This window comes from Vulpes vulpes, chromosome 12 (assembly GCF_048418805.1).
Source record: "Vulpes vulpes isolate BD-2025 chromosome 12, VulVul3, whole genome shotgun sequence".
Lineage (NCBI taxonomy): Eukaryota > Metazoa > Chordata > Mammalia > Carnivora > Canidae > Vulpes > Vulpes vulpes.
In genome coordinates, this window is record NC_132791.1 from 55,706,923 (window position 1) to 55,730,321 (window position 23,399).

The 23,399-nt window shown below is 35.5% G+C and overlaps 1 protein-coding gene and 1 long non-coding RNA gene across 2 annotated transcripts in view; one reads left to right on the top strand and one right to left on the bottom strand.

Moving 5' to 3' along the window:
- The window catches only part of CHSY3 (chondroitin sulfate synthase 3), a 265,713-nt gene that overhangs the window by 73,855 nt on the left and 168,459 nt on the right, over window positions 1-23,399 (bottom strand). The gene's annotated exons all lie outside the window — the stretch shown is intronic.
- Window positions 23-21,849, top strand: LOC140594586 (uncharacterized). The gene is made up of 4 exons (XR_011995586.1): window positions 23-295; window positions 2,398-2,552; window positions 17,377-17,622; window positions 18,940-21,849. It is a non-coding gene; the product is annotated as an uncharacterized lncRNA (long non-coding RNA).

The following is a 23,399-nucleotide window of genomic DNA, read 5'->3' on the forward strand; positions in this document are numbered from 1 at the left end:
GTAGGGAGAGACAAGTTGGAAAGAGGAGGAAAGGCGTCTCTTAGCCACTGTAACAGAATGTTGACATGAAGCCATTCTGAGCTTCCCAAGGCTACTTGTCTGGAGCAAGAATCCAGGACACTGTCTTTTCAAAGAGCAGTTCTGTCTTGAGCATCATCATGTAACCTGACTGAGCTCATTCCAACTGTTCTTTAGCACCAATGATCACATGCACTTTGTTCTTAGTTGTTCAAAATTCACAAACATGGTTGGGCATAGACAAGAAGTCATCAAAGACAACGCTACAATAATCCAGGTAAGAAATGGATAATTGGGCCCTAAATTAATAATGTATTGACAGATCAGGGCAGAAGACCTTGCAGAAGTAAAAGATGCTGCAGGAACAAAGTGAAAGAATGAATCACTGGTTTAAGAGATATGAGGAAAGAAAAGCCATGAAGTGTCATATTCTAGCTCAGGTAAAATGATCAGGGCCTTCAAGTTCAAGTAGTATCTTAAGCAGGAAAGAATTTGGTTTTGTAATGTATGGGACTCTGGAGATACAAAATTTAAGGGAAAATGCTAGAAAATGATAACATGGAAAAACACTTGATGGAAATTGGTAAAATATGAAATTCATGCATTGTTTTGAAGTGACTTTTTTAGATCTAATTTTGCAACTTAGGAATAGAAATGTATTGCCACCAAAACATTAAACTTGGATATTTTCACAAAACGACTGTGGCTTCTGTATTTTGGAAGTAAAACATGGAAGGAAAAAGAAAAACCTAAAACCTTTCTTATGTGAGGGTGGGATGGTAGTGCTAAAAAAAAAATCCTCTCCCTATTCACATTACAATCTTTCATTGTGTAAGATTTGTAAAAAGTCAAGAATAGAAATAAAGTCACCTAAAAGTCAATAAACCCTTATGTAATATTTGCTGATTTTTTTCCTGCATGTATACATATATTTATATTTATATTTATATTTTTGCATAGTTGTGATCATACTCTACATACAATGTTGTTATCTTTGTTTGGGTCTTAGTATGTCAGTTGCACATTCCAAAATGATAGCTACAGATCCCGTTGAGAGTTGACGGATCTGGGACTAACTTAGGGGCAAGTGTTCTTGACTACAGTGGCATCTTCAGGAGTCAGCTAAGGACAGATGTTCCTGCAGGTAATGGAAAGGAAGGGAAACAGGTACAAGCAAAGGCAGCAGGAGGATCACGTCACTCAGCCCGGTACTGCAGGATGATATTGTAAAGGACAGCTAAAGGGAGCAAAACCTAAAGAGTGACTTGCAGATATTCTGAAAATGGCAAGGACAATCTAAAAGATAAAACTCTGTGCTTCACGAACACCATTCAAAGAAGCTTTTAATGAATCTGTTTCTGGTTTATTCATCGTTATGTTTATCAAACACTTTCATGGCACTACATATTTACTATGATGTCTCTATAAAGTGGATAGTAAAATTATTGTCAGTATGCAGAGATTGAAAAGTATGACATGTTTTTACATTTCTAATCTCCCTTAAGGGCTCTGGGTTCTTAAGTGACCAGAAGAACAGCAATGTTCAATAGGCCTTCACTGACTTACTCATTTATTATACATGCTTCCCATGCCTTCTCTTCCAAATCAGCAACCATCTCAGCAACAACTTGATTCATAATTCTCCAGCTGAAATACTCCCCAGGTTTTTTTTTTTTTTTTTTTAATTTTTATTTATTTATGATAGTCACACACAGAGAGAGAGAGAGGCAGAGACACAGGCAGAGGGAGAAGCAGGCTCCATGCACCGGGAGCCCGACATGGGATCTGATCCCGGGTCTCCAGGATCACGCCCTGGGCCAAAGGCAGGCGCCAAACCGCTGCGCCACCCAGGGATCCCACTCCCCAGGTTTCTGTTCTGCTGTCTTCATAAGCCAGTATCAAGAACCACAATGAAAATATCAAAAATAAGGTTTATAATAACTGCATTTGGGATAAACTATCATCTGAGGTTTTCAGACCTACAATAATGTTTTCTTAGTCTGGCTCACAAAAATCACTTATGGCAATGATGAAGAAAAGAATAGGAACAAAAGGTGAGTCTCACAAAATGATGTAAATGACATAAAACAGTAGGGGTAGCATTATATCTCCACATTCAAAAAAGATAATGCAGTTCTTACAGTGGCAACAGCAAAAGGGGAATATAATTTCTGGAATTATGTATCTAATTCTTATTGATTCCACTAATAGTATTTTTAGCACTTTCCTGCATTGTAATGGTTATTTTTTAGATGGAGCAATTTTTGTAGAAAATAGTTGATTTTTATGTACCTAGAAAAAAAGCACTACAAAAATGATTCCATTTGCTGGTAGCTATGGTTGGTGAAACAGCTCTGGATGGTGTGGTCTCACCTGCAGGCCTATCACTCCTGCAACTCCTAGGATGCATCAGACTGAAGATTAAAATGGAGAGACTGAGCCGTATGTCAAACAAAGGAATCATGCAAGACACTGGATGCCTACTCTGTGCCAAGTCAAGGAATAAAAGGGTATCCATGTTTTCTAACTGCTAGGTCTGTATTTATTTATTTTTAATTCTGGATTACTAGTTATAATAGAAAACAGGATTTTGTTGAATGAATTAAAATGTTCTTTTAATAGCTTTATTTTGCTTCTGAGTTTAAATACATATTGTGACATTTATTGATTGAGAGATAATTAAGTACACAGGACTGTACTGAAAACACATTCCTACAGAGATCGAAACTCACTTGTATTTGACAAGGGCATACTAAAGATCCAAACTCTGACAAAAATATATTGGGATATTATGAATGATTTTTACACAAACACTAACATTTTGGAGCTGAAATATTACCGGAGAGATAATCTATGAATTCATCATATGTTATCTTCCCTGCTATATTAGCTGATATCCTGTCTCATATTCTTTACAGAAAATTTCCCTCTTTCTCTCTTCCTCCCCTTGTCTCTCTCCCTTTCCTCTTTTATATATATATATATTTACTATATCACTTTTACAGCAGAACTCAAGAAAATAGAATTCCAAATATAATACATCTCTCGTTCCAGCACAGCTGTGCAAAACAAATGATTAATACTACTAGCTTAAAATGTGACTTCTAATTGCCTCTAAATATCAGCTACAAATGTGGCCATAATAGTAATTTTCTGCATTATATTGCTAACCACTGAATTATTTAGCCAAAGGAAAATGGAGGAAGGATGGCATGAAACAAAACACCTAAAAGGGGAAAGAGTTGGACTGTGGCCAAAACCATAGTGAAATGAGGATATCCTGTATCTACAATGTCGTTTTCCTTTCCATGCCTTTTGTTTACTTAATTTTGCTTTCCCCGTCTCTAATCAAGAACTCAGTGGCAGCTTGTGCAATTTACACACCGATTTATCAACTCCAAACAATGCCAGCCTACACCTCTCCAAATAAATAAAGGTGACTTTGAGTAACAAAAATATTTTATCTTTATTGAAGCCTGGACTTTTACACTTACATTGCTCCATAATTAAAAAAGAGTATTCTATCCTGGAGCATAGCTGGACAAAGTACAGAGACTGTGCAACATAGTGCAATGATTTTCCAGATGATAACCAGATCAGCAGCAGCACCTTGAATATTAGAAATCTAACTTCTTAGGTTCCATAGTAGGTTTAAGAAACTCTAGGGATGAGGTCTGAGAATTTGTATTTGTAACAAGATTCCAAATGAGACTAATGCAGCTAATTCAGAGACCACACTTGGAGAACCAATGACTTAAACATAGACTATGGGGACACCTGGGTGGCTCAGCGGTTTAGTGCCACCTTCAGTCCAGGGCATGATCCTGGAGTACCGGGATCGAGTCCTGCATCGGGCTCCCTGCATGGAGCCTGCTTCTCCCTCTGCCTGTGTCTCTGCCTCTCTCTCTCTCTCTCTCTCTCTCTCTTTCACTGTCTCTCATGAATAAGAGAAGAAACAAAAATACCCCGAAAACATAGACTCTGAAGATAGGCTCAGCCCCTCACCAGGTAAAGAAACTTGAGGAAGTTATCTATCTCAATTTTCTCATCTGTAAATGGAGAGGAGGAGTTGGTGTAGACTTCATGGAATTACTAGGGTTAATTGAGTCAACCACTTACATTCTGCCTGGCATCTAGTAGGTCCTATACATGTGTTAAAAATAAATAAATAAATCGTTCTCAATCAGTTGCATCTGTTATATTTTACCCATACAGCCAACTTATTTTACCTGCTTATGCTCTGCCAGCTTTTATTTCCAGATAGCTGAAAGAAATCAGTTTAACCCAATGGTTCCAGTCCCTGCTGGACTATTAGCATCACCAGGGAAGCTTTCTAAATTTATTAACTTATTTGATTTGGTCTGAAGCCTAGGCATTAGAATACCTTAATTACCTTAATTTCCCCCAAGACATTCTAGTTTTCAGTCAGGATTGGAAACTAGTGACTTGACATTTAAAAAATGGTATGGTTCTAGAATACAACAGTTATATTTGGGATCCTTTGTCAATCAACACAAAGAACTTTCTACTGAATACAGCAAAGCTCTACTGTTTTAAACAGAGCTGTTTAAAAACTTGGGCTGATTGTAGAAGATGCTCACGAACTTAATAACATCTGGAACTTGACGTATCTAAGGACTTAAGATAAAATAAGGCTTATCTGTTCAGGGTTATAAAAGGTATCTTTTCAGACACTCCACTTTGGTGTGTACAGAATATTAAACACCTGTCTGATTAAAGAGGCGATCCTTCAATGTTGGCAACAGAAGTGAAAATAAAGTAGAGCAGATTCTTGGCATTTGAAGGTTTAACGTTATCAGTTTTTCATACTGAAGATCCACAGCTATGGGGATATGTACTTTACTGAAACACAGATTTGAAGGAGTCATGTCTCGAGGCTGGTGAACTGGACTGGAGCCACTGGAGCCTTGCCCACCGGGCAGTACTTCCCCATAGTCACACATCATGTTTCTAATGATAAAAATGCAGAGATTCTATGTATGGAACAGGCAACATGCAAGAAATAAAATGTCACTGCAAGATGAAAGGTAGCTATAAACAGCTACTCATAGCAAAAATTCAATACTTAACAAAAGCACAGATTGTCCAAACATTTTTTATACTCTCAAGCCTGGATATTTCTAAAGACCCTACAAATACTCCTTTTGAAGATTCCAAGGATATACTACACACAGAGTTTGAAGATCTCCTATAAAGCTACATATTTTATTTAGATTCAATAAATCCCCAAATTAGTTAAATATAAAAAGGAATGCTTCTTACGTGAGGTAGAAAACAAATTGAATGCATTTTGTATCTAAGCTATAAAAAAACTGCTTTTAAGTGTCCATCCACTACAAAGACTATCTCTCTATGCCTCAAGGTATCTTATGTGGACTAAGCTTCACATACTCATTTATGTCAGCATAAAACCCTCTGGGCAGAATGAAAGCCACAGATTCAATTGTGGCTTACCTGGGTTCTCTGTTGAGAAATGTTAGAACATATTTCTTATGAAGCAGTAGTTCTCTATTGAGAAATGCTCCCTCTCTGTGTGTTACTATGGGCGTGGTAGCAAGATGAAGCAAATCAGATGGGGATATATTTTTTCCTTAATCTTAAATTTAGGTATCCATTGCATTTAAAATGCAACGCTTTATGGGGGAGGTTTTGACTAAAGGCAGAAACTGAGTCAGAATTTTGTCGGGAAACTACAAAATCTTTTGACTAGATCCAACCCGTGTTCACCAGAAGCCAAGGCTGGTTTTCCAAATCACTACATAAACAAGGTTTTTGGAAATTTCTGTCAGAGAAACTCCAGGAAAAAAAGAAAAAACACCTCAGAAGCAGGAAGGTTTGCTATCGATATACATGCTCTCTCAATGTTTTCTCATTAGGGTAATCCCATGTCTGGAATCTTCAATTCTAGTACTTAAATAGTACTTAAAAGCCTTTTTCTTTAGCAAATGATAACTGATGGTATTCCAAGCAATTGTGAACCTTCCATTCTCTAACCCACCTTCTTCTACTGCCTAGTACCTAACTAATCTCTATTCGACCAAGAAAGATGGTGGAGACCAAATGATATAGTGCATGAAACCTGCCTCCCACAGCATCTAGCTCTGAGAAAGTGTAGTAATTGTCAGATTCCAACCTCTTTCTCAGTACCTCCCAGTATTTATCTGTATATTGTTATACAAAATACTATATGTGCAAAAATTCATTTTTATTTTTTTAAATATTTATTTTTATTTATTTATTTATGATAAACATAGAGAGAGAGAGAGAGAGAGAGGCAGAGACACAGGCAGAGGGAGAAGCAGGCTCCATGCCGGAGCCTGATGCAGGACTCGATCCCGGGAATCCAGGATTGCGCCCTGGGCCAAAGGCAGGCACGAAACCGCTGAGCCACCCAGGGATCCCTGCAAAAATTCATTTAAAAAATTTTTTCTCTCCAGAGCAAGAAACTTTGTTCTTTAAAGAATAAAGGAAGATAAAAGCCCTCTCTGATAGAAATTCTATTCATATTCTACATTGATGAGAACAAAATTTGAACTGATATTTGTAAGTGAAGGAAAAAAATGCTTCACTAACCTATTTAAGTTTCAACATTGCGTTTTTTTGTATACGTGTAGAATACTCCTTCCTGAAGCTAACTCCAAAGGCATTAATTTTATCTTCTCTTATTTTTACTTAAAATATTTTATTTCAGAGCGTTCTACCAAGAATTTCCATTCTCATTGGTAGGGCCAGTGTTTTCAAACCTTCTCTTACTACTTTCAATTGTAGATCACCCTCTACTGGAAATGTAGTATACAATATGCTATGTCTGTGCCTCTCTAGTGAAATTTAAAGGAAATCCATGACACTTAGAATGATGTTTATAAGCAAACACTGAAGAGGGGTTTTTTGTAAGCAAAATAGATTTCTTAATTGTAGTGAGTCTGTATTTGCATAAGAATAAGTTAATTGATAGTTTTAAAGTCTCAGAGATTTGCACCCAAAGCACAAGTTAATGCCTATTTCCATTAGAAATTTATTTTTTCTATTTTATTTACAAAGAATGGTGTAACTATTAATATAAAATACAGAATATAACTGTGGTAGATTACAATCTTCTTTCTGCCCCAGAAATGTGAGGGCTAAGGCATAGTCAAATGAGTAATACTCATGCTCTAAGTTACAGGGGCTTATTTCTGGAGGAAAGTGTCAACAAAATACAAAACTAATATTTACTTCATTGAATGGATACTATATACTAGGACTATTCTGGGTGTTTGACAGATGTTATATTCCATTTATAAACCTTCAAAAATACCTCTGGATAAAAATGCTTTATTAATGCCTCTGTTTAGTAATTCCTTCTGGTTGATAAATAACATGTGAGTGTTCTAAAGAAAAGCCTCCAGTATCAATGTGGTTATTCTCCCAAATGTTTTAAAAGCTTTATCACATCTACCAAACAAGACCAATAAATTCAATCTCTTTGTTCATTAAACTTCACATAAGTATATTGCAGCCTCATATACATATGATTGTGTCTTTATTTTATTTTTTTAAGGATTTTATTTATTCATGAGACACACACACACACACACACACACACAGAGAGAGAGAGAGAGAGAGAGAGAGAGAGAGAGAGAAAGAGAGGCAGAGACACAGTCAAAGGGAGAAGCAGGCTCCATGCAGGGAGCCTGACGTGGGACTTGATTCTAAGTCTCCAGGATCAGGCCCTAGGCTGAAGGTGGCGCTAAACTGCTGAGCCACCCAGGCTGCCCTGATTGTGTTATTTTAATTTTGACAAGGCATTACAACCTAGATTAAGTGCTAGTTTTATTTTTTCTATCATTCTACAGAATTTTGATTACAAGTATTATTCTTGAAAGAATAAAACTCCAATCTTAGATAAATGGGAAATTACCACTTAAAACAAATTAGCCAAAGGAGAAGCTACTTGTTTGTACTACGGTATGTTACATAGACTCTGCATCGCCCTACAAAAATGTATAATGTATATTATATGCACTAATATAAATACATAAGATAAAACATTAATACTTCTTCTTTAAGCTGACAACACGTTTGCAATAGTGGTATATGTATGTATAGAGCAGGAGGAAACCAACCTATTTTCAAATTTATTTTAATAGCAGTACCATTTCCTTTATAGAGATATATAATAGCCCTCTAAGGAATACTTACTTATTCAGTAAGGGGGGACTCAGAGCAAGTCACCTTGATTTTTAAATATATACTATTCGTTTTGCTGAGCTAGTGGGAATTCTACATTACTATTATTAACATTAGTTATGGTAACATTCCGAAGAAGGTCAGGAGAATTTACCCTTTATATAAGACTTAGATGGTAACACTGCAACTCAGATCAGTTCTATCTGCTTTTACAGATGAAGATGAAAGAATGAAGGCTCTGATCCAAATAATACAAGTTATAAAAGTAAAAAGTCATTTTTCTCTGAAAAAAACCTACATCAACGGAAGCACCTTTAATCAGTTATGCCATATTAATAACTTTATTAATATTAATAACCATGTTAATAACCTTAGTTACTCATATTTTAGTAAAAGACTAAGGGCCCTTCAATGGTAAAGCCAGAAATGCACCCATATGGGGACAAAATGACAATAATTAATTAGATTTCATTCTATCTCAATTCTTCAAAGCATAACCAGAGCATAAACAAAAGAGGTCACTGAGATTATAGAACATACATTATATAAAAACTGCTTAGGCTAAAATTATCAACCGTCCCCAGTATTCATGCAGAGCTAGATTGACTCTTTCTTACTATGAGCTTTCTAACCAGGCTAATTTCCAGGCTTTCATAAAGTAATAATACAGTAAGTGCTGCAGTTTGAGGTAGTTATCATTACTCCCAGAACAGTTACAGCTGAGATTATAAATCTGTCTTTAGTGACAAACATAACTATATCAACATGTCATACAAGTGTGAATATTTATAATAGATGATCCCAAGTCATATCATGGACAGGTTAAACTGTGTTCAATACTGTCCTGCCAACAATCCCTTCTCACTCTCACGGTGCTTTAATTTCCTTCATAAAACTTTATTTCCACCTAAAATGTATTCATTTGTTTATGGGTTTACTTATCTGTATCCCTGCAACAGAAATAAAAGCTGCTTGAAGGCAGGGACTCAATCTATTTTCTTTCCTGCTATATCTCCAGAGTTTGGAAAAGTGTCTGGCAACTGTTCCTGCTGACTGGTTGGCCCATGGGGTGTGGACCTCCTTCAGTATTGCTTGAAGCAATAGCCCCTAAACACAAAGTAAAGGGTTTTGTGATAAAGTTGATCATTTGTACACTATTCAAAAGCACTGAAACTATGTGACTTAATGAGAAAGGTTTAAGTGCATGACAGTATAATACACCCACTTAAATTACTACAAAGCTAAGCATTGTCTCTTCATATGACTAACAATAAAATTCCTACCAATATGGCTAATTAAATGCATCACGTGGAACAGTAAAATAATAGAAATGGCAGTTACTTTTCAGCCTGAGACTCTTACTTTCATATCTAAACTCTGTTGGGTTTTTTTGAGAGGTTAAATAAAAGTCTCAATCAGAGAGAAAAGTTTTCACATATTCACAATGAAAATGGTCTAAAACCAAAACTGAACCCACAAAACTCTGCTCACTAAAAGGAAATAAACAATATCCTATCTTCTGGGAAGACAGGAAGGTAATGCTAGGGAAATCCAATTGGACACATTTATAAATGGACATAAGTACCAATCATTGGGACTTGCAGAAGAGAATACTTGAATTCCTACATACCGCTTTATAAGAATAATTTGATATCCACCTTTATTTAATAACTTGTTTCATATTTGATGTTTTCAGCAAATCATCTAGAGATAATTCAATGCCCATGACAATGCTAGGAAGACATCTGGAAAGTAAAGACTCAGGATGGTATTTAGTGAACTCTAACAGAATTTCCACCAGTCAGGAGGCTATAAATGTGAATACAATTTTAAAATACCTAGTTAGTAGTTACTGTAATGGAACATGTATAATGCGACAGCATAACCACAACCAATTTTCAGAATGAAACAGCACATGTGATTAAAAGTTACATTTAATTCCATGACACTTCATTCTAAAAATGTTTACTACATGCAGGCCTTTCTTGATGTTGGTAATAAATCTATTTGTCTTCTTTGTGTATAGTTGGATTTGGGCTAACTCAGAGAATTATAAACTATGCCACAGTGCAAATGTCAACATGAAACATTAAATGAATGGCTAACTTCATTTACCCACAGACCAATTGTATCTCAATGAACTACTCCAGTAGTGAGACTCAATTACTTTGTCTAAACATTAGGTATGTGAAATAAAAGAGTACCTTGAGGTTCTGGAATTCATTTTCAAAAGAATAATTTAAATAGAATTATTCATTTTTTTCATTTTTTAAAATTTAAATTCAATTTAATAAACATATAGTATATCATTAGTTTCAGAGGTAATTTAGTGATTCATCAGTTTCATATAACACTCGGTGGTCATTACATTAGACCTAAGAGTTTCCTCCTTAATGCCCATCACCCAGTTACCTCATCCCTATACCCACTCGGTATTTATCCAGAGAATACAAACATACTGTGTCCCATTCAAAGGGGCACATGTACCCCAAAGTTTACAGCAGCGATATCAACAAGAGCCAAATTATGGCAAGAGCCCAGATGTCCATTGACAGATGAATGGATAAGGAAGACATGGTGTATGTACACACACACACACACACACACACACACACACACACACACACAATGGAATATTACTCAGCTATCAAAAAGAATGAAATCTTGCCATTTAAAACAACTTGGATGAACTAGAGAACATTATGTTAAGTGAAATTAGTCAGAGAAAGACATGATATGACTTCACTCATATGCAGAATTTAAAAAACAAAACAGATCAAATTATTTTTAAGAGAAAAGGAGTAAAAAAAAAACAAACAAACATCCATCCTCAGGAAGGATGAGCACTGGCTTATATGGCTGAAAGTGCTCACACGTTGTCTTAATTTTATATTCACATTTTCCACTTCCAATTGATGGCCACATTATTGTCACCTAATCATCCCTGAAAACTACTCAGACCACCCTGCTCAAACAAAAAGAATCGTTTCTTACACCTGACATTTTTCATCAAAACTCCCCCATCGGTTGGAGGCATTTCAGAGCCTGACCTCTTATTTGTCTCACATTAGCACCATGATAAAATCATAAAAAAGATGTCTTGGAAAACCCAATGCCCTCATTACCCTACCCCAAGCCATTGATTATGGCGTTGTTCTTCCACTTGCTCTTCCTTGTCTCTGTTTATTTGACCACTCATGCTAGGAGACTAGGACCTCTGCACATCTGCAATGGCTTTTGGTATGAAGTCTTTCCTGAAAAGAGGCTATCTTTTCCCGTAGCCTGCAAGGCTCCAATTTTTCTTTTTGAGTTTCACTGTGTTTCACAAACAAAGCACATTACCTTGATGGAAGGTGGTATTTGAAAACACATTTAGTTAATTTGATCAAGAGTGTTAATTCACTCTGGAAGCCTCGTATATATGTGTGAGAGAGCTCTTTAGCGAGAAAAGATTCCCATAAGAAATCACCACAGCGGAGATAAGCTGAAATATGTGTTTAATCAACAGCTTCAATTTTAATCTGCTGGCAAATATTGTAGAAGCATTTTTTTTTTATTAATCTCAATAATCAAGCTATCAGTGCCTCTGCTGGGTTTTATGGGCTGGTGATATAAACAATAAAAGGCAAACCCCCTGAAACAAAAATCAACTTAAAAAAATCCACTGAAGTTAAAAATGTGCTTTCAAGTTTAACTACCAACAGAGCAGATGCATTTGGTCATTTACGAAAAAGGAATGCTTAAATTTAAAGTCCATCAACACATATTTACTCTTTCCCTAGAGCAAGCTGCTGCTTTTCAGATATAAGTCACTTTTAAGATATAACAGACTCCTGGCAACCCCATTATTAATGTATTGTCATGGAGCAAACAATGTATCTTTATCAGCTTTAGAAATGTGCATTGTGGCATGTACAAAGCCAGGGATAGCCAGAACAAGGATGGTATTTTATAAAGAGAGTGAAATGCAAATACAAAAAGCAAGTCTTGTCTGTATATAAGAAGCCAATGTCCTCCGGTAAATTTATGTGTAACATTAAAAATTCCTTATTTGCAGTATTAAGTATCTATGTACTTTTAAGATTGTTCATAAAGAGAGATATTTCATTTTCAATTTAAAAAAAGTTTTTACATATATACACACTATATATCTATTTTCTTCTTTCAACAGTGAGATTTTTCCCTTTTAGCATATCTGATTACACAAGGCTACACAATTTCCTAGGTCTGGAGTATGCTTGGCAAAAAGGTGGAACCTGAGTGGACCAGAATTTAAAAAGGAGATTATTACAAAAATAATGAAATTGCAACTCAGAAAGGGAACATTTATATAAACTTTATAGGACGTACTTAGCCTTTGTACAATTATCTTACTTTCTGCTCTCAACGTAGTAGAACACCATAGAAGTAGATTCTCAACTGGAATAATTCTAATATAATCTTCATAACATATTAATTACAGGGATAATTCCACAGATCCCTTCACCTCTAAATTGTGTACAGCTCGTCTCCTGCATAAGTAGGTTTGTCACACAACTTGCAAATATGGCCAGAAAGCTAAACAAGACCACAGAGTATGCTGTTGCTAGAAATTTTCAACATTCTAGAAATGGCTCTGAAGGTGCATGGCTTGTTCCCAGTAGGAATCTCTTAATTAGTCTCTGCCATATGTTCATCTGGCTGAATCCATAGTTGCATCTAGGCACAAGGAAGCTAAGCAGTCCTAATTTTCCAGGAGGGCTTGTGATTCATTTTTTGTTACGCAAATAAGTAACCCTTTTGTTGCCCTTCACATTACTTGGTAAACATTTTCATCCTCATGTTAAACTCTATGCTCAAGACATCATATAGTTTTTGCTCAGGGAGCAAGCTGCTAGGAAAACATGTAGGTAAGAAGACTCATTCAAAAGAGAGAATAAACTTCTGAAATAATGTAAGCCAGAAGATTCATGGCACCCATTCCCATATTCTTTCTACATAACCAGGCCAATATGTAGGAGCTTAAATTCCAATGAAACCATATTCATAAATGTGCTTCAGCTTTAGACTCAAGGATTATTCATGGTCAATAACATTTTCTCATCCTATTAATCATGCCCTTACATCTAGCAGATAAAATATCAAGCATGTGCTTCAATACCAGCAAGGACACTAGCCCCATTGAAGACTGAAATCATCTCGTTCTTGCTCCAGACTATAAAGCAAACACGGTTACTTATAAAACAAGTGAAAATATTGCTCACTGGTTGAATTTTTGTTGTTCTTTTATTGTAGAGGAACAGTGGTTAAAAAGTAAAAAGAGAATCTTTCTCAATGGTGAACTCCCAGTGAGATTTTCAATTATATTGAATTATTAGAGATTTCAAATGACATGATTTATAAAAGTAAATATTTTACTGTTGTTTGATTATAGTTTATTCAAGATTGATGCTAAAAAAGAGTAATTTTAAAAGATTTAAAATCAATATATTAATGATAAAACACAAGGAATATATATTGGAATTCAAACTTGTGATAGATAATGAGCTCAATTCTTTGTGTGTGTGTATATATATGGATGGGTGTGTATTTATTTTTGTTTCCAGCTTTATTGAGATACAGTCTATGTATAACACTGGATGTACAATGTGATGATTTGATACACCTATATATAGCAAAATGAGTCCCACAACAAGCTTAGTTAACATCTCCATCACCTAAGTACCTGTGTGTACTAGTATATAAGTAAGATCTTATTTTTAGCAAATTCTAAGTACAGTGTTGTTAATTATAGTCATCATACTGTATATCAGATCCCCAGAACTTATTCATATTGTAACTGGAAGTCTGTACTCTTTAACCAAACATCTTTGTGGAAAAAATATCATTGACAGCTTCTGAAAGAAAATACTTGTATGTAATAATACTACAAACAATGCTGTTTTTTTAGTATAGTTTTTCTGTCAACATCCACTGCAAGCTGGATGCAAAAGCAAAATGCAAAAGCAAAACAATGCTTAGAAACATTCTGCTTCTGGGCAGAAATATTCAGCGGTTTAGCGCTGCATTCAGCCCAGGGTGTGATCCTGGAGACCTGGGATCGAGTCCCACGTCGGGCTCCCTGCATGGAGCCTGCTGCTCCCTCTGTGTCTCTGTCTCTCTCTCTCTGTGTCTCTCATGAATAAATAAATAAAATCTTTAAATAAAAACAAAAGAAATATTCTGCTTCTTTAAAGCTAATGGAAGAGGGAGCAACTGATTTTGAGAAAGTTCATTAAAAGCTGAAGAAAGACACAGAAAATACAGTTTACTTTTCAACCAAAAGCAAATTTCAATTACTTCCTAAATAAAAATACTGAAAGAAATCAATTGTGATTGATCCCCCAATGTCCATTTTATCATGTAATGACTGAACTACCTACTTTATATGCGAATTTCTAAATCTAATGACTTATTTGAGCTATCTTGAGATATTTGTCTAGTTCTCCTTTAAAAATGACATAATTTGAAAAATATCATGTAGACGTGATTGATATGGTTATGTCTTTTTGATGATTTTTTTTTCCAGAAAAAACTTTTGTGTCATGCAGTATTTCTCAGAAGCTTGTAATACTTGTTGAATGGATGGTAATGATGAGTAATATATACCATATTATTCTATGGGGGAAGTGATAAAGCAGAAGATGGCACTTATTTGGTCTGGCTGGGATTACTCTTTGACAGCATTAAATTGACAAACAAAACCAGAGGATGAGCTTTTTAAAAGTTTACAGCAGTGTGATCACTACTGAGGACATGAAGTATAAAAATAGTTCATTGACTGCCTGCTCTTCAGAGATACTTTACCTTTCATACTACTACTAGCAGTCTTCCCTTTCAATTAAAGAGCACTTCAGAGACTGTTTAATACATTTAGGTACAAGGAGATAGTTTATACTCTGGAGCAACTCAAATAGTGAAGTTTAGATCAGATAAGGTAAGTCAAACATTTATATTTCAAGGCAAAGCTGAGGTGAGCTTCTTCATTTCTGGTACAGCTGATGGCTGATTATATCAATTAATCAACAAATTGCACCTTTTCTAAGATTTATTTAAAAGTGTTGAGACAGTAATTACAAATTTATAAAGCGCAAGTTCCCAAATATTTACAACTGCATATGATACTTATTTCAGCCTCAATTTACTTTACTATAACATTTATAATGAAATGTCAACTTCCTAAGTTTATTGGAGGTTTCAAAGATTCAATTCATGCAAAGCACTTAACCCAGAGATGGAGCATAAAAAGCACTCAAACAATGGCAGCTACTTTATTTAACTATTATCAGTAAGGGATCTAAATGTGACTGTTCTATTCAAGCTTTACATGGAATCCAAAGAAGAATCAATAATTAACTGACAATTAGGTAATTTGATAATTAGGTATAAATAAGCATAAAACATATAAATGATTACAAGTCTAAATCCTCAAAGAGAGTTTATTAAAAGCTTTTTAAAATCTGTCCTATAAATATGCCCACCTCTTGTCCTTGTGCTTATAAAAACATTCTCCCATCAATCCTTAATGTTTTCCCAAATACAGTATGTAGTTTCTAAGTTTCTCCCTGCAAAACTTTGTCTATTACTTATGATCACATTTCAGATAAAGTGACGAATAAATGGAGATGCCCAGGGACTTATTATGGGTGAGACATCTCACTAGATTGTGCCTAGTCTATGACGGAGCCTGATTTAGCCTGTACCAGAGCTTCTGCAATGTTCACCAGTCAGATCTAAAAATCTGGCAGAGATAAGCTTTAAGAGAATGATATGTGCCACAGTTTACATCATGATTGTATCCTGAGAATCTGTGCAAAGAGGATTTCCCTAGAAATGTTTCATCATTTGCCTCTGACCCAATTCCAGGTTTACAAGTGGAATTTATAACAGACATCTCCTCATGCAGGCATAAAAGAAAATGAGATGATAGAATGCTCATCATAGCTTTTACCAGTAATGATATGCATATAAAAAGAATGTTACATTCAAAATAGAATCACTGTCACTTATGTGTGAACTAATGTATTTATTCACATATAAAGGTAGAGGAATTCCTATTTCATTGTCATTGGTAAATCATGTGATTGTGAGAATTATGTAAGACTTCACACTGCCACTATATCCCTGGCATCTGTAGTAAAATGTGGTCCAGTTTTGGTTAAAAGAAATATTACTAACAAAGGACATATATCTATTTGCCACCATATTGTTACCAGCATGCCAAAGAAGGTATGGAGAAAAGGATAGCAGTGACTTTAAAATACTTTCTCAGAGAGACCTGTTTGAAAATGAGCACTGGAAATGCCAGAAGGAAAAAAAAAAAAAACAAAAACAAAAAACAAAACTAAACTAAACACGATTCAATTTAATTATTCCATTTTTATCAAGTGCTAAAGAAACATTAGCAGAGAGTCTTCTAACCAATTTGTGGGAGGCAAAATAAGGTTTATTTTAGATGTATACAGCTGCATGATTCACCGAAGGGTGGGGAAATAAATGTGTTGATTTATCAATATGTTATACCAATTACAGATAGTGCTCTACCCAAATAATCTTGACAGCTGTGGCTTAGGAAAGAATTAATTTCAATCTGTCCAGGTGCACATTTAGGGCTGTGTTGCAAGGCAAAGTCAAACTCATACTGTAAAATAAAGGAATTTTTTTGAAGGGGAAATTCTAATATAGTCAAAAAAACTTCAAAGACACTAATGGATAAGTTCTGATTGTAGAAAATGAAAAGTGAATACCATTGCTTTCTGTTAATCAAAGTTAAAATATTGATCAAGAATCTATTTCTAGTTTTTGCAGGTCTCCATACTCAGCAGACATGGTGCATACGGAGATAATTTCGTACTTTCTGAATACTTAATAATGATTCCTTTTGGTGAATAATTTTGTATAAATTTGATTTTCTTTTCCTCCCAAGTTCGTGAAAGTTGAATTAAGGATTTGGGTTTTCAGATGTCACTTGCCTTTCCTTTGCTTTCTGAACTCGACCAGAGCCACCTACACCATGTAATAGTTCCAGAAGGATTACTCTATAACCAATGGCTATGTTAAGTAACTTACTTAAATTATCTCATGTAGTTTTCTTTCCAGCACTTTAAGGTACATATCATAACTGTCCTTTTGTTCCCTCCACCCTTCCAGGCAAGAAAACTTTGTCTTAGAGAAGTCTCCCAAGTTGTCTAAGGTCACACAGCCAGTAAGACGCAGAGTGATCATTGGATCCCTGGTAGCTTTAGTGCTCAGCCTCCTGAATGTACCACCAAACCATGAGTGTATCAATTCTCACGAATACCCAACTTGACAGTCAACGTTCTTCAGATAGATTATAAATGTGGTGCTATCTATCCTCCAAGTTAAGGAGAAAAACTGCCTTTCACTGGGAAACGGGTAAATCAATTTCCCTTTATAAATTTTTTAAGTACATGTAGAAATAGAAGATTGATGGTTGCCAGGAATTAAGGAGGGGGTGGGGCAGGAGGGAAGCAGGTGTGGCTAAGACAATCTGAGAGATTCTTCAGGTAATTGAAATGTTCATGTTCTGTAAATTGACTATACCAATAGCCTCTGCTATAGATTGAATATTTGTGTCCCTCCAAAATTCTTATATTGAAAGTTAATCCCCAATGTGAAGATATTTGGGAGTGGCTCCTCTGGGAGATGATTAGGTCATTGAGGGCATAGTCCCCATGAATGAGGAGAAGAACAAGCTATGGGAGTCAATCTTTAGACTGATCCTCTCTGGGACTGCTCACAGAAGGAGACAAAACGGGAGGTGGGAGTCTTTTTCCGAGTCTTATCTGTCCAAACTGGCTAATTGGCTGCTCTGGGTAGCCTAATATGAGATATACTTAATAGCTGGTGTCAGGGTTATTAAAAATGCCCACTCAGAAAATGACAATATAGTTGGTGACTAGGGCTTCTGAAGGGGCCACTCTGCAAGGAGAGGAGAATACACTGCTGGCTGTACTATAATTTACATTCTGTCTAGCCACCTACCATTCCTTGGATAATCAATAATTCCAAATTTCTTAGCATTTTACAGGTAAGTCACAAAGTTATTGAAGAAAACTTCTCTACCTCATGTGTATGTGTGCTCAAAAGGACAACAGAAAAACAAAAAACAAAAAAACCAGACACTTGAAAGCAGTATGGTAAAAAATTCTATATAAATATAAAAATAATTTTAGACTATAAATTATAATAGGAGAAAGAGAAGTAGCAATAAAAATGTTAGTACTATAAGGAGAAAAGAATGAAAATCATAACTTGTGGACAATTCATATCTCAGCCAAGGCACTTCTTCCAAGTACTTCTCCCTGTTAAGACCATCTGGAAGGAACCAGCATCATACTTGGGATGAAAGCGCTAAATTTTGCTACAAATGAGAGATGTTTAAATTGCTTCTAATGAGGCGTCGTGGTCATTCATTTAAAAAGACACTAAAAAAAATGGCTAGCAAAGGTTTTATACATCATACTATAGAAAGAATAGTTGGTATAAAAAAATCAAACAAAAATTTTTAACTTTCTATTCTGAGATAATGTTACACTTACAAAAGAAGTGCAAAAACAGTGGAGAGAATGGCCATATACCCTTACCCAGCTTCCCCTCTATTAACATTTTATGTAACCATGGAAGACTTACAAAAACTAAGAGCTTTGATATAATCAAAATTTTTCCAGTAATGTAATTTTTCTGTTCCAGGATCCAATTGAGGATCTCCTATTGCATTCAGATGTTATGCCTGCTTAATCACCGCAGTCCTCAAGCTTCTTTGTCTTGCATGACCTGGAGACCTTTGAAAAGTACGGTCAGTTATCCTGTAGACAGTTCTTCGGTTTAGCTTTGTCTGATGTTTCCTCATGATAAAACTGAGACTACGTATTATCTGGAGTGGTACCACATGGATGCATCCTTCTTCTTGCATCCCATCAGGTCATTGACTATGATCATTTGGAGAGTGATGCTAACTCTGGCTAAGATGGTAGCTGCCGAGACTGCCCACTAGAAACACATTGCTTTTCCACTTGTAATTATTAAACATTTTTATACGGAGGTACTTTGAGACTATGCAAATCTCCCGTTTTTACTTCAAGTTCTGCCCACTAATTTTAATATCCACTGGTGGGTCTTGCCTGCAGCGATCTTGAATGTAGGATTCTTTTTTTTTCTTAAAGATTTTATTTATTCATTCATGAAAGACACACGGATAGAGAGGCAGAGACATAGGCAGAGGGAGAAGCAGGCTCCTTGCAGGGACCCCGACGTGGGAGTCCATCCCAGGACTCCAGGATCACGTCCTGAGCCGAAGGGAGACGCTCAACCACTGAGCCACCCAGGCGTTCCATGAGTGTAGGATTATAACGGGGATTTTCTGTTTCTAACTTGGTATTTCCATTGCAGTGCTTCCTTCTACATTTATAATTGGAATTCTTCAGCAAGAGAGAGTTGTTTAATTAATTATTTATTTATTTTAAAATTTATATCTGTACAGGCTCATGGCTGTATCCATTTCTTGGATTATAATCCATTTTCTTGAATTATAAGGTAATATAATATTATCATTTTGTTGCTCAAGCTCCTCCAGATTGGTTCTTGGGCTACTTGCCATAGGCCTCATCTCCCATCTCCTGTTTTTGGCACTTCTCACTTTCTAACACCAGAAGAAGCTGAATACTCCTCTTGTGTTTTCCTAGTTTCAACTCTAGAATCAGTCAGTTCTCCAAGGACCCCAACCCCTAGTTCTCTTTACTGTAAAATGGGATTTAATAACAGAGACATGGGCACTCAGTGTTTATTGCTATTGGGGAAATCATTGATTCTAGCCCCTTCACAGAAGAGAGCTGGGAAATGTATGCATTTCTATTAACTCATGCTTACACAAGCCTCTACATTCCTGTATCTATTTCTGTGTGTATTTTATGCCTTCATATTGATACTTCTGCCCACAATCCAGTACCAAAGGGCCACTCTAGCCTCACCTTTCTCTTGCAACTTCTTATAATCTTGGGAAAGCTGGTCTTTATGATCTATGATATCTTTGCTTATTTGTTCAATCTCAGTATAAAAATAAATTAGTTCCAGAATTCCTTACTAATACTTGAGTGAGAAACAAATTTAACAACTTCATTCTAGAGCTTATATATAGTTCCTTTGGTCTTCAGCTTCTAGTATCCAGTCAAAGCTCTGCTTTCCAAAGTTCATCACATTCCCTTCATTGTGGAGGTCACATGGTTCACATGTAGTCTAGTTAGATTCATCTGACACAGTTTGCATTCTATCTTTCCCCTTATCTTTAATTGATTTCTTAAAATTACAGAGTAAAATCCACTTTTTGTAGTGTACAGTTCTATAGACTTTGACTAATGTACAACTGTGTTTCTATCTCCACAACTCATATACACTTTCGTTATTCCCCAAATTTCTCTAAACTACCTTTGTATAAACAACCCTTCTCCCCAAGCCCTGACCAAAGCAGACTTTTGCTTCAATTATCCTGGTATATGATTTGGAATTAATCAGAATTAAATAGAGCATTTCAAGCATGTTATAATAATAATGAATCTCAAAGTCAAAGAGACAAAGCCTAATCTGTAAAGTATAAACTGCTGTTGTTCTAAACAAACATTAGTACTGAGATTTGGCCTTTAATTGGATCTAAGTAGCTTAAAAAATTACACCATGGATTTTTTGGTCATTGTTGTTCATTTTTCTTTCTTTGATTGCTTACATTTGGAATCTTCAGCATCACTATTTACAGAAAAGGATGGAAATACCTGATTGCTCTCTTATTCTTCCACATGGTAGACAACCATGTTTCACAAAACAGTTGGGTATCTGCCAAAGATCACTAGAAAGCCTGCCATATCTACTCCCATTGAGCCACTCTGAGGAGGATGCTGACAGAAAATGGCTCATGGATAGTGTGCTAGTGCATTTTCGTGTAAGATATATGATTTTGTTATTATTGTAATAGTGGATAAATAGCGAGGTAGAATGAAAAGCAAGTGATTGGCAGTGTGTTCAGAAAAGGAAATAAAAGAGCTTTGTAGTACTTTTTAATCAGCAAAAAAAAATTAAAAACCACTTGTAATTATCCTTATCATTATGTGATTATCATTATATGGGCTTTTTCTCAAAGCAATTTCCCAAAGTGTGCTGCCTGCTACCTGTGGCTACAAAAATATACATGAAATAATGAACAACAAGTGAAGTAGTAACGAAATAATGAATGAAAACAAACCCAACCTTTGAGAAGGTCCTGTCTCCTTCAAGAAGAGGAGGTAACGTTCAAAGCACAGGCTTTATAGTTGCCTTGGGCCAGACAATGTGTGATTCTGTGCAAACTACTATTTCTCTCACTGAGTTTCCTTCTTCATAAAATAAACCATATAATACATAACTATCAAGGTTGTTGTAATAATTAAGCAAGTTTGAGCATTTTGCAGTAACCTAGTACTTGTGCATATTTTCTTAGGTTATAGGGAAATCTAAGAGAGCAGTAGTATTTAATATTTACATCCGAACATATTTTTTATTAAATAACCATGATTCCAAGGAACTTCAGTGTGGTTTGATCATTCAAATAAACTTAATAGTGTTGTGCTTCAAAAATGAGATAACATGCAATGGTATGTCTCAATTTTTCTCTGTGGTTGCCATCTTATAGACTATGCATATTCCTAGAAGACTGACCCAAGTGTTTTAGGTTTGTATCTATAGGTCTTCCAACAAGAGACATACAAAAACATTCCAAATTCAAGTGAATAACAACTGTTCAGATCACAGTAAAGGCCAGTATATAAAGTGAAAGATGGTCAGGAAATGTTCTCGGCATATTAAAAATGTCCAGGTTTTAGTTCTTTGAGGAATTAGAGTAACACTGCATTTTAGGAATAGTGAAGATGTGGTTCTTTTGAGTCTATACTTTTTTTTTTTAGGTAAAATTACTATATTATTTTTAAGTGCACAACATAATAATTTGAGATTTGTATATATTACAAAATAATTGCCACAATAGTCTACTTAATGCCTCTTACCAATTGACTCCCTTCACCCATTTTGCCCATACTCCAACCCCCCTCTCCTCTGATAACCAACCATCTTTTCTCTGTATCTAAAAGTTTCGTTCTGTTTTTTAAATTCCACGCATCAGTGAAATCGTACAGTATTTGTCTTTCCTATTTGACTTATTTCACTTAACCCCAAGATCTATGCATGTAGTTGCAAATGGCAAGAAATCCTTCTTTTATTATGGCTGATCAGCATTCTACTGTGGGTGTGTATATGTGTGTGCATTTATATGTGTGTCTCTGTGTGTACATATACAACATGTACCATGTCTTTCTCATTTATTCATCCATCAATGACACTTAATTTGTTTCTGTATCTTGGCTCTTGTAAATAATTTTGCAATGAACATAGGAGTGCATTTGTAATTTCAAGCTAGTATTTTGTTTTCTTTGCGTAAATACCCAAAAAATGGAATTGCTGAATCAGATGGTGGTCCTATTTTTAATTTTTTGAGGAACATCCATATTGTTTTCCAAAGTGGCCTATCAATTTACATTCCCACCCACAGAGCACAAGAGTTCCTTTTTCTCCATATTCTTGCCAACGCTTGTTATTTCTTGTCTTTTTGATAATACTATTCTAACAGGTGTGAGACAATATCACATTGTGGTTTTGATTTGCATTTCCCTGATAATTAGTGATGTTGAACATTTTCTCACGGGATTGTTGGCCATCTGTATATTTTCTTTGGAAAAATGTCTATTTAGATCCTCTGTCCATTTTTTAACTGGAATTTTTTGTTTGTTTGCTGTTGAGTTGAATTCTTTATATATTTTGGGTATCATCACCTTATCAGATATATGATTTGCAAATATTTCTTCCCACTAAATGGACTGCTTTTTCATTTTGTTGATAGTTTCCTAACTGCACTGGGGCTTTTTAGTTTGATGTAGTCCCATTTGTTTATTTTTACTATTGTTGTCTATGCTTTTGGAGTCAGATCCAAAAATGAAGTGCTAAGAATGCTGTCAAAGAGCTTACTGTCTAGGTTTTCTGCTAGAAGCTTTTTTGCTTACAGGTGTTACTTTTAATTCTTAAACCATTTTGACTTCATTTTTGTGTATGATGTGAGATAATGGTCTAGTTTCATT